Source organism: Hypanus sabinus, chromosome 19 (genome assembly GCF_030144855.1).
Source record: "Hypanus sabinus isolate sHypSab1 chromosome 19, sHypSab1.hap1, whole genome shotgun sequence".
NCBI lineage: Eukaryota > Metazoa > Chordata > Chondrichthyes > Myliobatiformes > Dasyatidae > Hypanus > Hypanus sabinus.
In genome coordinates, this window is record NC_082724.1 from 48,303,852 (window position 1) to 48,317,129 (window position 13,278).

The 13,278-nt window shown below is 45.2% G+C and overlaps 1 long non-coding RNA gene across 1 annotated transcript in view; it reads right to left on the reverse strand.

The window, feature by feature from the left end:
* The window catches only part of LOC132377907 (uncharacterized), a 53,529-nt gene that overhangs the window by 4,323 nt on the left and 35,928 nt on the right, over positions 1-13,278 (reverse strand). Inside the window, exons 4-5 of the long non-coding RNA XR_009506837.1 lie at positions 5,803-5,862; positions 2,705-2,786 (exon numbers count right to left, since the gene is read on the reverse strand). This is a non-coding gene — a long non-coding RNA (uncharacterized LOC132377907). The remainder of the gene's footprint in view (positions 1-2,704; positions 2,787-5,802; positions 5,863-13,278) is intronic.

Consider the following 13,278-nt stretch of genomic DNA (forward strand, 5'->3'; position numbering starts at 1 on the left):
AATAAATAAACAAGTAACTCAATTACATATATTGAATAGTTTATTTTTTAAAAATGTGCAAAAACAGAAATATTGTATATTAAAAAAAGTGTGGCAGTGTCCAAAGCTTCAAAGTCCATTTAGGAATCGGATGGCAGAGGGGAAGAAGCTGTTCCTGAATCACTGAGTGTGTGCCTTCAGGCTTCTGTACCTCCTACCTGATGGTAACAGTGAGGAAAGTGCATGCCCTGGGTGCTGGATTGTAGCATCAGCAAATTTATAGATGACATTTGAGCTATGCCTAACCACACAGTCACAGGTGTAGTGGGAGTAAGCAGTGGGCTAAGTGCACACCCCGAGGGGCCCCAGTGCTCACTGTCAGTGAGGTGGAGATGTTATTTCTGATCTGCACAGATCATGGTCTTCCCATTAGGAAGTCAAGGATCCAGCTGCAGAGGGAGAAACAGAGGGACAGGTTCTGAGGCTTTTTTGATCAGAATTATAGGAATGATTATGTTAAATGTTGAGCTGTAGACAATAAACAGCTCCTGACAAAGGTATTTATATTGTCCATGTGATCCAAGGCATAAGTCATTAGCTGCCACAAAACCATTCATACTTGTTTTTCATTGATAGGATACGAATTGTTTATTAGATTTTCTTTCAACCAAAGTAGGAAGGTAAACCTTACAGGCCTTTACTAACTTCTGATAAACTCTAAAAAAAAGATTTTGGGGAAGTGGCTATAGCAAGGCAAAAGCAAGACAATGCACGATCAAAGAAATGAAGGAGGAGCATTTCAAGGCATTGATCAAAAAGATGTAAAGATTGGTCGTAAATGCTCCTAGTTATTTAATTTATTTGTGGTAATCTTACTTTTGTGTGTGAGTGATATGTACTGTGTTGTGCACCTTGGTCAAGAGTTTTGTTTGGTGATATAAATGAACATGGTTCAATGACATTAAACAGAGCTTGAACTTGCTCTTGAACTAAAGAGGGAGAAGTAGATAGAGAGAGAAGGTGAATGTATTCCAAATACAAATACAAATACTTTATTGTCACCGAACAATTGATACTAGAGTGTACAATCATCACAGTGATATTTGTTTCTGCTCTTCGCGCTCCCTGAAATACAAATAAAAACAGTGAAGACATGGTCATTAATACAAACTGAGCTGTTGATAGCATGCAAGGAGCAAAGTTCACATCTTTTGAGTGGCAGAAAAAATTATGCCAAGCTCTGTATTCACTGCCAGTGCTTTAATTATTCCTTCATTTCTGTAGTTTATTGGACATTGCAAAAACCTGCTGGCAGAGTCTTGGAGCTGAGTCCTGATCTGTGAAATACTGCTACTGATCATGCCAACAGGTTGTGATGACAGGGAAATCCTGACACTGTCATTTCTGGGTGAACCTTTGGCCACTTCTCCTGACATCTCCTCCTTTGGCTCAATGCAAACCTTTGCCTACTATGTGTGCTGTAAAGGGGCAAGAGAGATTTATCACATTCTACTACAAATGACTTCAGTGAATTGGCTGCATGGGTGATAATGGGGAGGAAAATTCAAACTGGAATAGAGTGCTGCAGTGGTGCAGCCTCACTGACAAAGGCTCAACTGTGACTGCATTGCTGTCCACGTGGAGTTTGCATGTTCTACCTTTGGCTGTATGTGTTGCTTCCAGGTCCTCTGGTTTCCTCCCACATCCTAGAAATGTGTTGATTCATAGGTTAACTGAGTAGCATAAACATTGTCCCTGATCTTTCCCAGTGAATTGTGAAAGCTGCAGGGAAGTTGATCAGAATGTGGGCAGCTTAAGACTGAGATGCTTATGAGGGGGCATGGACCAGATAGGCTGAAGGATATGTGCTTGTACCATGTGACTTCATCATCAAGGTCGTGCAGTTGAGCAATGGATTTCAAACAGGACGAGTGTGAAGTGACGTACTGGGGCTGGTGAAATGAGGGAGCCGGAACAAGCCAAGTGAATAGAGAACAAACAGGATAAATAGAGGGATCTCCCAGATACCTGAAGGTTTCAGCACAGATCAATAAGTGATGGTTAAAAAGGCAATATAGAGTATCTTTCTTTATTTGTCAAGATACAAGTGGTTAGGTTATGCTGGAAGATTATACAATACACGTCAAACCACAGTGAAAGTGCTCCATTCATTTCTGGTCACAATATTACAGGAGTCACATGATTGTTCCTCAGAGCATGTTAAGGAGTTGGACAAGCACTTATTTAGGAATGGAAAGTATTAGGAATGAAGAGCTCTTGTTACTTCTTTGGACAGAGGAAACTGAGGTGTATAAGATTATAGATTAAATAATGATTGATTTTCCTTCGAAGATTGTTCAAAAGCCAGAGGACGTGGATTTAAGCTATCAGAAGGGTTAGGGTGGATATAAGCACTGAAGGTGAGAAGGGTCCAGAAGTCACTACGTGAAGGATGGTAAAAACGTTACCAGATTTAATCAGTACATGGTTACAAATGACATGAAAATCCCACTTCATACAAATTCTCCCATATACTGTATGTTTAAATTATTTGTTCAAGCTAGTAATAACAATAATAATTAATAACAATGTTTCATGGTATGCATTAATTACCATGATCTCATTTAATCATTAGAATAATTAACCAATTAAATGAATCAATTATAGCAAGCGTATATCGAGTGAAACAATATTGATAGCTACAGGAGAAAATGGTATTTCTGACCTTATGGATAGCTCTCAGGAGTGGAATCCTTATGTAACCCGGAAACTGCCTGCACTTGGAAGTGTACACAAAGAGTTGTGATCTGCAGGATAGGGACAAAATGCGAGAAGATGGGATCACGTTACTTTGTTCATTTTCCACCAAAATCTAAGTTCAAAGTTAAAAGTAAATTTATTATCAAAACACATTTATGTCCCCATGTACAACACTATGAGTAATTTTCTAGTGGGCATACTCAATAAATCCATAATAGAATAATATCCATTATAGAAACAATGAAAGACTACAGCAACTGGGCAGAATATGTTGAATGGGCTCCTTACCTACTGCATTGATTCTGTGAATTTTGCTGTATAAATACAAGTTATCACAATTGGAGCAATAACACAATTGATATTCTCAATGTGATGTTACTAAGCATTTTACTCCTATGCCTTAATTTTGTGATCTACATCTCCTTTTCTTCATGTGAATGATTACATTTATGTATAACTCTTTTAATATTCTATTTACCATTATGTCTTCTGAGCATATGGACAGACCATAGAAGTCTCTTATTGGTATTGCTCCTGTCTTTAATTTATTAATATTTTCCTCTTTTCTACATAAAATGCAGAATTGACCTACCTTACAAAATGTCCTTGCTTTGGTCTATTAGTTAGAGCACATTGGGCAAAATTCTGCTTGGCTCTGGTGTGCTCCTTTCAATAATCTGTGGAAATTATTGTTGCAGACACTTTGTGAATGCCTGCAAACTTCTCTTTGCTCCTGACAAACTCCTACCTCCTTTGTAGGTTGCACAGACTCAACACATTTGAGTCAGTATTAGAGAAAACCATAAAATTTTCCATAAGCATGCAATGTTGAAGCCAAAGATAAATGTTTGTCTCCATAAAATTCATATAATATTTAATGGTGAAATAAGAACCTTGTTGCAACTTGGGCTTAAATATTGTTTTTATAATCATATGCATTCCACTTTATTTATGTACAACCATATGCAAAATCATGTGGTATAAGTTAATGAAGGGTATATGGGAAGGCATATCAGCACGTTATCTCAGATCAAATTTTTCGCTTAATAAACATCAGAGGAAATAAGCAGATTAATTGGAAGTCACTATATTGATGTATAGGTGTTTAGTGTGTGTTAGTGTTTTGCTGAGTTTCCTGTGTTTTGAATCTGCTTTACAAATTCAAGTCTTTTCTGTGCATGTGAGATGATGTTTCACCTTCCAATTTTAGCAGATGCAAACTTATTTTTAAGAGTATATTTTAGGCTAAGACAACTAGAAGTACAATGTTCTTGGTTCCACTAATTAATTACCCCTTGGGTGTTCCTTTACTTTTTCTATTTGAAAACAAAACAAACACTGTTAGTGTATGATCCAAAGGTACCATTCGGATTGATTATTTTTTAACTTCTGGAAAGGTTGGGTTTGGGCCAAATTGAGGCAGTGGGTTCTGGGCCTGCATGCATATCGAAGCAGCAGGGCCTTGCTCTGAGAGCGAGGAACCACCCACTCCTTGGCCGGGTTAAGCAGTGGGGTAGATTGAAAAGGTCAGGGTGTCAGGGCCAGAGGCAAGGGATGCACTGGTGTTCGGCTTGTTGTTCCAAAAGTTTTACTTATTTCGGCCCTGAACTATACCTGAATCACAATCAGAATCAGGTTTAATGCACCGGCATATGTCATAAAATTTGTTACTTTAGTGGCAGCAGTGTAATGCCCTATGTGATAAAATAGAGAAAAATTAAATCAATTACAGTAAATATGTATAAAATAGTTAAATTGACATAGTGCAAAAACAGAAATGATATTAAAAAGTGAGGTAGAGTCCATTTGTTGAATGTCTATTTAGGAATCAGATGAAAGAGGGGAAGAAGATTTTCCTGAATGACTGAGTGTGTCCCTTCAGGCTTCTGTACCTCCTTCCTGATGGTAGCAAAGGTAAGCAAGTGTGTTGAAGGTGATGGTGGTCCTCAATAATGGACACTGCCTTTCTGAGGCACTGCTCTTTGAAGATGTATTGCATACTATGGAGGCTAGTACCCAAGATGGAGCTGACTAATTTATCTACTTTCTGTAGCTTGTTTTGAACCTGTGCAGTAGCCCTCCATCCCCCTCCTCTCATACCAGACAGTGATACAGCCAGTCAGAATGTTCTCCACAGTACATCTGTAGAAGTTTTCAACAGTTTCAGGTGATAAACCAAATCCCTCAAACTCCTAATAAAATATGGTCACTGTCTTGCCTTCTTTATAGCTGCATAAATATGCTGGGACCAGGTTAGAGCCTCAGAGATCTTGATACCCAGGAACTTGAAATTGCTCACTCTCTCCACTTCTGATCCCTCTGTGAGAATTGGTTCATGTTCCCTCATCCTATCCCTCCTGAAGTCCACAATTAGCTCGTTGGTCTGACTGATGTTGAGTGTAAGGTTGTTGCTGTGACACAGCATGGTATTTGATGGTATTTATAGATGGTATTTGAACTATACCTAGCCACACAGTCATAGGTATTGAGAGAGTAGAGCAATGGGCTAATCACAGATCCTTGATATGTGTCAGTGTTAATCGTCTGTGAGAGGAGATATTATTACCAATCCGCACAGAATGTGGTCTTCTGGTTAGGATGTTGAGGATCCAATTGCAAAGGGAGGTACAGAGACCCAGGTTCTGTGGCTTTTTAATCAGTACTGTGGGAATAATGGTGTTAAATGCTGAGCTATAGTCAATGAACAGTATCCTGCCAGAGGTGTTTGTGTTGTCCAGGCGATCTAGGACTGTGTGAAGAGCCATTGAGATTACATCTGCTGTAGACCTACTGTGCTGTTAGGCAAATTGCAGTGGGACCAGGTCTTTGCTGTGGTAGGAGTTGATTCTAGCCATGACCAAACTCTCAAAGCCTTTCATCACTGTAGATTTGAGTGATACTGGATGATACTCATTAAGGGAACTCACACTACTCTTCTTGGGCACTGGTACAACATAATTGTCCTTTTGAAGAATATGGAAACTTACAACTTTAGCACTGAGAGTTTGAAAATGTCCTTAATTACTCCCACTATTTGGTTGGCACAAGTTTTCAGAGCCTTACCAGGTACTCCATCAGGGCCTGCTGCCTTGCGAGTATTCACCTTCCTGACAGATCAGCCTCCTATCAGAAATCACAGGGTCAGCGGGTGCAGCAGGGATTGTCACAGTTATAGTTACATTCTCCTTTTCAAAGCGGACATAGAAGGCATTGAGCTTGTCTGGGAGCAAAGCATCACTGCCATTCATGATGTTGGGTTTCACTTTATAGTAAGTAACGTCCTGCAAATCCTGCCAGAGTTAAGGGGCATCCAATGTCACCTCCAACCTCACTTGAAATTGTTTCTTTGCTCTCCAAATAGCCCTCTGCAAATCATACCTTTATTTTAAGCCTGGGTCACCAGACTTAAATGCTATCGATCTGGCCCTCAACAGACAACAGTTGGTTTGAGAATGTACAGTAAGTTTTCATAGGCACACACTCATCCACACAGGTTTTAATGAAGTTGGTAACTGATGCACCATCAATAACCCACTCTGAGATGTAAGGCGAGATATTGGCTTTTATTGACTGGAAGAAGGAACCAGAAGTGAGTGACCATCATACTACGTCCTGGAGACTGAGGCCGAGCATCAGGCCTCAGATCGCCGTTATACAGGGGCCTGTGGGAGGAGCCACAGGAGCAGTCAGCAGGGGCCGTGTCCAGACAGGCACATGTAGTTCACCACATTCACCCCCCCCCCCTTTGTTTAAAAGAGTCCCCATGTGGCGAAGTTTCTTACAAGTCAAGTCTATCAGGTGGTCGAATCTGTCGCTGCGATCTACGTAGCACCGGCTGTGATTGCACAGGTGCCGGCGGTGGTGATTGCACAGGAGACGGAGGTTGTGCTTGTTCCAGCCCACTAGGCGTCAGTGATCCCTCACGCATGTGCGAGGCGCCTGGTATATATGTGTACAAAACGCCCGGTATATAAGTGTCGTGAGGAGTCTTTGTAGGGCCTGGTGAGCACAGTGTCACCTCAGGTGCAGGGTTCATAGTTGCCGGAGAGTGTACAGGGTAGTGGTCTGCTGCACCTGCGGGCGCCAGGTCGCGGATGGAGACCGTGTCCTCCCACCCATCAGGTAAGACCACGTAGGCATACTGGGGGTTCGCATGTAGAAGGTGAACCCTCTCTACCAGCGGGGAGTATTTATTACTCCTCACATGTTTCCGGAGCAGCACTGGCCCCGGGAACGTCAGCCAAACTGGTAGGGTGGTCCCAGTGACAGACTTCCTGGGAAAAGAGAATAGGCGTTTGTGAGGCGTGGCATTGGTGGACGTACATAACAGAGAGCGGATAGAGTGGAGTGCCTCAGGGAGGACCTCCTGCCATCGAGAGACCGGCAACCCTTTTGACTTAAGGGCTAAAAGTGTGGCCTTCCACACTGTGGCATTCTCCCTCTCCACCTGTCCATTTCCCTGGGGATTATAACTCGTGGTCCAACTAGTAGCAATGCCCCTAGCTAGCAGGTACTGGCGCAGCTCGTCACTCATAAAGGAGGACCCTCTATCACTGTGAATATAGCAGGGATATCCGAACCGAGTGAAGAGCTGGCACAGGGCCTTTATGACGGATGTGTCAGTGGTGTCGGGGCAGGGGATGGCAAAGGGGAACCGTGAATACTCATCGATTATGTTGAGAAAGTAGACATTGCGGTCGGTGGAGGGAAGGGGGCCCTTAAAGTCAACACTCAGTCGCTCAAAAGGGCGGGTGGCCTTGACAAGTTGCACCGTGTCAGGACGGTAGAAGTGCGGTTTGCACTCAGCGCAAATTTGGCAGTCCCTGGTCATCGTCCGAATGTCCTCCAGAGAGTACGGCAGGTTCTGAGCTTTCACAAAATGGTAAAATCGGGTGACCCCTGGATGACAAAGTTGTGCATGAAGGGCGTACAGCTGGTCGAGCTGTGTGCTAGCACATGTTCCCCGGGATAGGGCATCAGGGGGCTCATTGAGACTGCCAGGCCAGTACAGGATATCATAGTTGTAGGTGGAGAGCTCTATTCTCCACTGCAAAATCTTATCATTTTTGATCTTGCCCCGCTGTTGGTTGCTGAACATGAACGCAACTGAGCGCTGGTCGGTCAGCAAGGTGAACCTTTTGCCAGCAAGATAGTGCCTCCAGTGCCTAACAGCCTCCACTATGGCCTGGGCTTCTTTCTCCACTGTGGAGTGCCGAATTTCAGAGCCTTGGAGGGTGCGAAAAAAGAATGCTACTGGCCTGCCTTCCTGATTGAGGGTAGCAGCCAGAGCGAAATCGGAGGCGTCACCCTCCACTTGGAAGGGAACGGTCTCGTCCACCGCATGCATCGTAGCTTTGACAATGTCCTCTTTAATGCAGCTGAACCTCAGCAGAGAGGGGAAACATGGTAGACTTGACCAGGGGGCGGGCCTTGTCTGCGTAATGGGGGACCCATTGGGCGTAATAGGAAAAAAAAACCCAGGCACCGTCTGAGGGCTTTGAGAGTGGTGGGAAGAGGGACCTCTAACAGGGGGCGCATATGGTCGGGATCAGGGCCAATGACCCTGTTTTCCACGACATACCCAAGGATAGCAAGGCGGGTGGTTCCGAACACACACTTGTCCCTGTTATAAGTAAGGTTCAGAGCTGCGGCCACTTGGAGAAATCGTTGGAGGTTGGCGTTGTGATCTGGCCAGTCGTGACCACAGATGGTGATGTTATCCAGATAGGGAAATGTGGCCTGCAGTTGGTACTGGTCCACTATCCGGTCCATTTCCCTCTGGAAGACAGATACCATTCGTGACACCGAAAGGGACGTGCAGGAAGTGATAGAGCCTGCCGCCTGCCTCCAAGGCAGTGTAGGGGAGGTCCTCTGGGCAGATGGGGAACTGGTGATAAGCGGATTTCAGATCTATTGTCGAGTACACCTTGTACTGAGCTATCTGGTTGACCATATCCACGACGCGGGGTAGGGGGTACGCGTCAAGCTGCATGAACCTATTGATGGTTTGACTATAGTCCACCACCATCCTATTTTTCTGCCCGGTCCGAACAACAACCACCTGGGCCCTCCAAGGGCTTGTGCTTGGCTCAATGATCCCCTCCCTGAGCAGCCGCTGCACCTCCGACTGAATGAAGGCCCTGTCCTCCGCACTGTACCTCCTGCTTTTAGTTGCCACAGGTTTACAGTCAGGGGTCAGGTTGGCAAACAGCGGTGGGGGAGGGACCTTGAGGGTGGAGAGACTGCAAGTGGTGTCGGTAGCGCAGCTGTCGGCATGGTGCTGGATGGGACGTGTGGGCCCATGTGTGTGTGTGGTCAGTGTGTGACTGAATGAAGTCCCACAAAACTGAGGATTCCGGACAGTGAGTGGTGGGAGGGGCCCGTCATATACCATAGTCACACTTTCGAGATGGCTCTGGAAGTCCAGCCCCAATAGCACAGGTGCGCACAGTTTAGGCATGACCAGTAGCGCAAAGTTTCGATATTCTGTGCCTTGAACCACCAATGTCGCTACACAACCCGCCCGGATGTCTGTGGAATGCGACCCAGAAACCAAATGGATCTTCTGACTAACTGGCCGTGTTGCGAGTTCGCAGCGTTGCACCGTGTCCGGGTGAATAAAACTCTCAGTGCTGCCTGTGTCAAATAGGCATCTAGTCCTGTGCCCCTCCACCAGGATGTCCATCATGGACCTTGCAAGCTGGTGTGGGGCGCTTTGGTCGAGGGTTACAGTGGCCAGAGTTGAGCCGTCGGGGTACCCGGTAAGCATCGGAGGATCGGGGGCGGGGCATGCTGACTCCGACAAGGATGGCCGCCCACATCCGGACATGCAAGATGGCGGCCCCCACGTCTCATCTGCAGCGCTGCACTCCGCTCATAGTTTAGACTTACAGACCTTGGCGAAATGGCCCCTCTTTCCACAGCTGGAGCAGGTCGCTTCTCGTGCTGGACAGCATTGTCGGGGGTGCTTTTTGAGTCCACAGAAATAACAAAGCACGGGCTTCTGACGGGCCGCAGCCGTGGTCAGGTTCGGGGAGCTCGTGGAATCGCGACTGGCAGCAGCATTGGCGAATTCGCTCCAGGGAGCCGCCGGTGGTGGGGTCTGAGGTGTCCACGGAACCAGCGGGGAATCGCGCGACTGGACAGCATCAGCATTGTGCAGAGCAGCTTCCAGAGCGTTGGCCATCTCGATCGCCGAGCGTAAGGTCAGATTGGTTTTTTCCAGCAGCCACTGGCGCATATACACTGACCTCAGTCCCGTCACAAAGGCATCTTGCACCAGCAGCTCCGCATGCTGTTCTGCCGTGAGCATCTTGCAGTCACAAGTTCGGACAAGAGTCTGTAGGGCTCGGAGAAACTCAGCGCACAATTCGCCAGGCCGCTGTCACCGGGTAGCTAAACGATGTCTTGCGTAGATGGTGTTCACCGGCCACAGGTACTCTTTTGAGGGCATCCAGTGCCCCATCGTAGATTGGCAGGTCCCGGATAATGGAGTAAACTTTTGGGGTGACCCTTGAGAGGAGAATTCTGTGCATAATGGCGGGTTCAGTTGCACGAACCTCCTCCAAGTATGATTGGAAGCATGCACGCCAGAGTTCAAAAGCTTCAGGGTCGTGAGGGTCCAAATCCAACCTTTCCGGACGTAAAACGGTTTCCATGTTTTATGCACCATCAATAACCCACTCTGAGACGTAAGGCGAGATATCGGCTTTTATTGACTGGAAGAAGGAACCAGAAGTGAGTGACCATCATACTACGTCCTGGAGACTGAGGCCGAGCATCAGGCCTCAGTTCGCCTTTATACAGGGGCCTGTGGGAGGAGCCATAGGAGCAGTCAGCAGGGGGCGTGTCCAGACAGGCACAAGTAGTTCACCACAGTAACAACTATGGCATACTCATCCAGATTTGATGATGAATCCCTGTACACAGTTCTGTCCACTGATTGCAAGCAGTTCTGTTGGAGCTCCTGTGCTTCCTTTGTCCATACTTTCTTGGTCCTCACTACTGGTCCTGCAGTCGTCTGTCTCTGCCTATACTCAGGGAGTAGAATTACAGGCAGGTGATCAGACTTTCTGCAGTGCAGGTGTGGAATAACACTCTTGACGGTGTTGTAACAGTGTGTTGTTTCCTCTGGTATTACAAGTGATTTGCTGATAGTAATTATTTAGTAACTTTCTTAGGTTGGCCAGGTTAAAATCCCCCAAAATGGTGGTGAAGGCATCAGGGTGTGGTGTTTTGTGCATGTTGATCTCATTGCTCAGATCATCTAGAGCCTCTTTGACATTGGCTTGAGGTGGAATGTACCCTTCCACCTCAGTAATTGCTGAAATCTCCCACAACAGGTAAAATGGCCGACACTACACGGTGCAAAATTCTAAGTCTGATGAGCAGAATTGGGACATCATTGACATATTTGTGCACCAAGAGAGCTGATCAGGAGGAATATGCCTCTACCTGTGTTGAACACAGAAGCACCACAGCGATCGGTACTTAGCTCCCTGCTCTACTCATTTTACATCTATGACTGTGTGGCTAAGTACAGCGCCAACAGTATGTATCGGTTTGCAGATGACACCTCTGATGTGGGATGTCTCAAAGGCAGTGATGAATCAGCATACAGGATGGAAATTAAAAAATTGGCTGAGTGGTGTAATAATAGAAACCTCTCACTCATTGTCAATAAGACCAAGGAACTGACTGTAAACCTCAGGAGAGAGAAACCAGACGTTCATGAGCTAGCAAGCACCAGAGAATCAGAGGTGGAGAGAGTCAGTCACTTTAAATTCATGGGTTTCACTATCTCAGAGGACCAGTCCTGGAGCCATCACATAAATATTACTGTGAAAACAGCACAACAGCACCTCTACTTCCTCAGGCACCTGCGGAGGTTTGGCATGTCATTGAAAACCTTGGCAAACTTCTAAAGATGTGTAGTAGAAAGTGAGCTGACTGGCTGCATTATGGCCCCGTATGGGAACACCAATGCCTTTGAGTGGAAAATCCTACAAAAGGCAGTGGTTTTGTCCCAGTACATCACAGATAAAACCCTCCCAACCACTGAGCACATTGACATGAAACATTGCGATATCATCAAAGACCCTCACCTCTCAGGCCATGCTCTTTTCTCGCTGCTGTCATCAGGTAGAAGGCACAGGTGCCTCCGGACTCACACCACCAGGTTCAAGGAACAGTTACTACCTCTCAATCATCCAGCTCTCAAACAAAGGGGGATAGCTACACTCATTTAAGAACTCTGTTATCTTGTTATTTCATGCTCGCCATTTATTTATATCTGCTTTTGCAGTATGCTTACAGTTAACATTTCCTGATGTTTGCAGTTTACAGTTACTGTTCTATAGATTAGCTAAGTATGCCTGCAGAAAAAGAATCTCAGGGTTGTATGTGGTGACATATATGTACTCTGATAATAAATTTTACTTTGAACTTTGAATGAAGATTCACATCATGAACTCATCTCTGTAGCATCATGTTCATTTAGGAAGAAAGACATGCATTTTGTAGCATCTGTTATGATCTTATTAGTATATTCCCAAGTGCCCTATAAGGCAATATTTTATGAAGTGTAACTATTATTGCAATATTGTGAATCAACAGCCAGTTTGTTTACAGTGAGACTCCAAACACAGTGATGTTAAGATGGCCAAATAATTTTGGTGATATCACTGAAACACACCAGCCAACTAAATAAGATGCTAATATTGTTTGTATCACCCACTGAAAATAAGTAAAATGCTGAGGGCTTTTGTACCAAATCTCATTGTTTAATTTGTTACACAATGCAGAAATGCTGCTGTCTCCCATCTTCCATCTGTTGGAGCTCATTGGTAATATGTTACCCTTTCTCTGCCAATTTGGCATTTTTACGTTTCCTTTGGTTGTTTGACATCTGAAGGTATAGGCCTCAGATTTGACAATAGACAATAGACAATAGGTGCAGAAGTAGACCATTCAGCCCCTCGAGTCTGCACCGCCATTCTGAGATCATGGCTGATCATTCACTATCAATACCCAGTCCCTGCCTTGTCCCCATATCCCTTGATTCCCCTATCCATCAGATATCTATCTAGCTCCTTCTTGAAAGCATCCAGAGAATTGGCCTCCACCGTCTTCCGAGGCAGTGCATTCCACACCTCCACAACTCTCTGGGAGAAGAAGCTCTTCCTCAACTCTGTTTTAAATAACTGACCTCTTATTCTCAATCCATGCCCTCTGGTACTGGACTCTCCCAACATCTGGAACATATTTCCTGCCTCAATCCTATCAAATCCTTTAATTATCTTAAATGTTTCAATCAGATCCCCTCTCAATCTCCTCAATTCCAGCGTGTACAAGCCCAATCTCTCCAATCTCTCTGCGTAAGACAACCCTGCCATCCCAGGAATCAACCTAGTGAATCTACGCTGCACTTCCTCAATTGCCAGAATGTCCTTCCTTAAACCTGGAGGCCAAAACTGTACACAATATTCCAGGTGTGGTCTCACCAGGGCCCTGTACAAATGCAAAAGGACATCCTTGCTC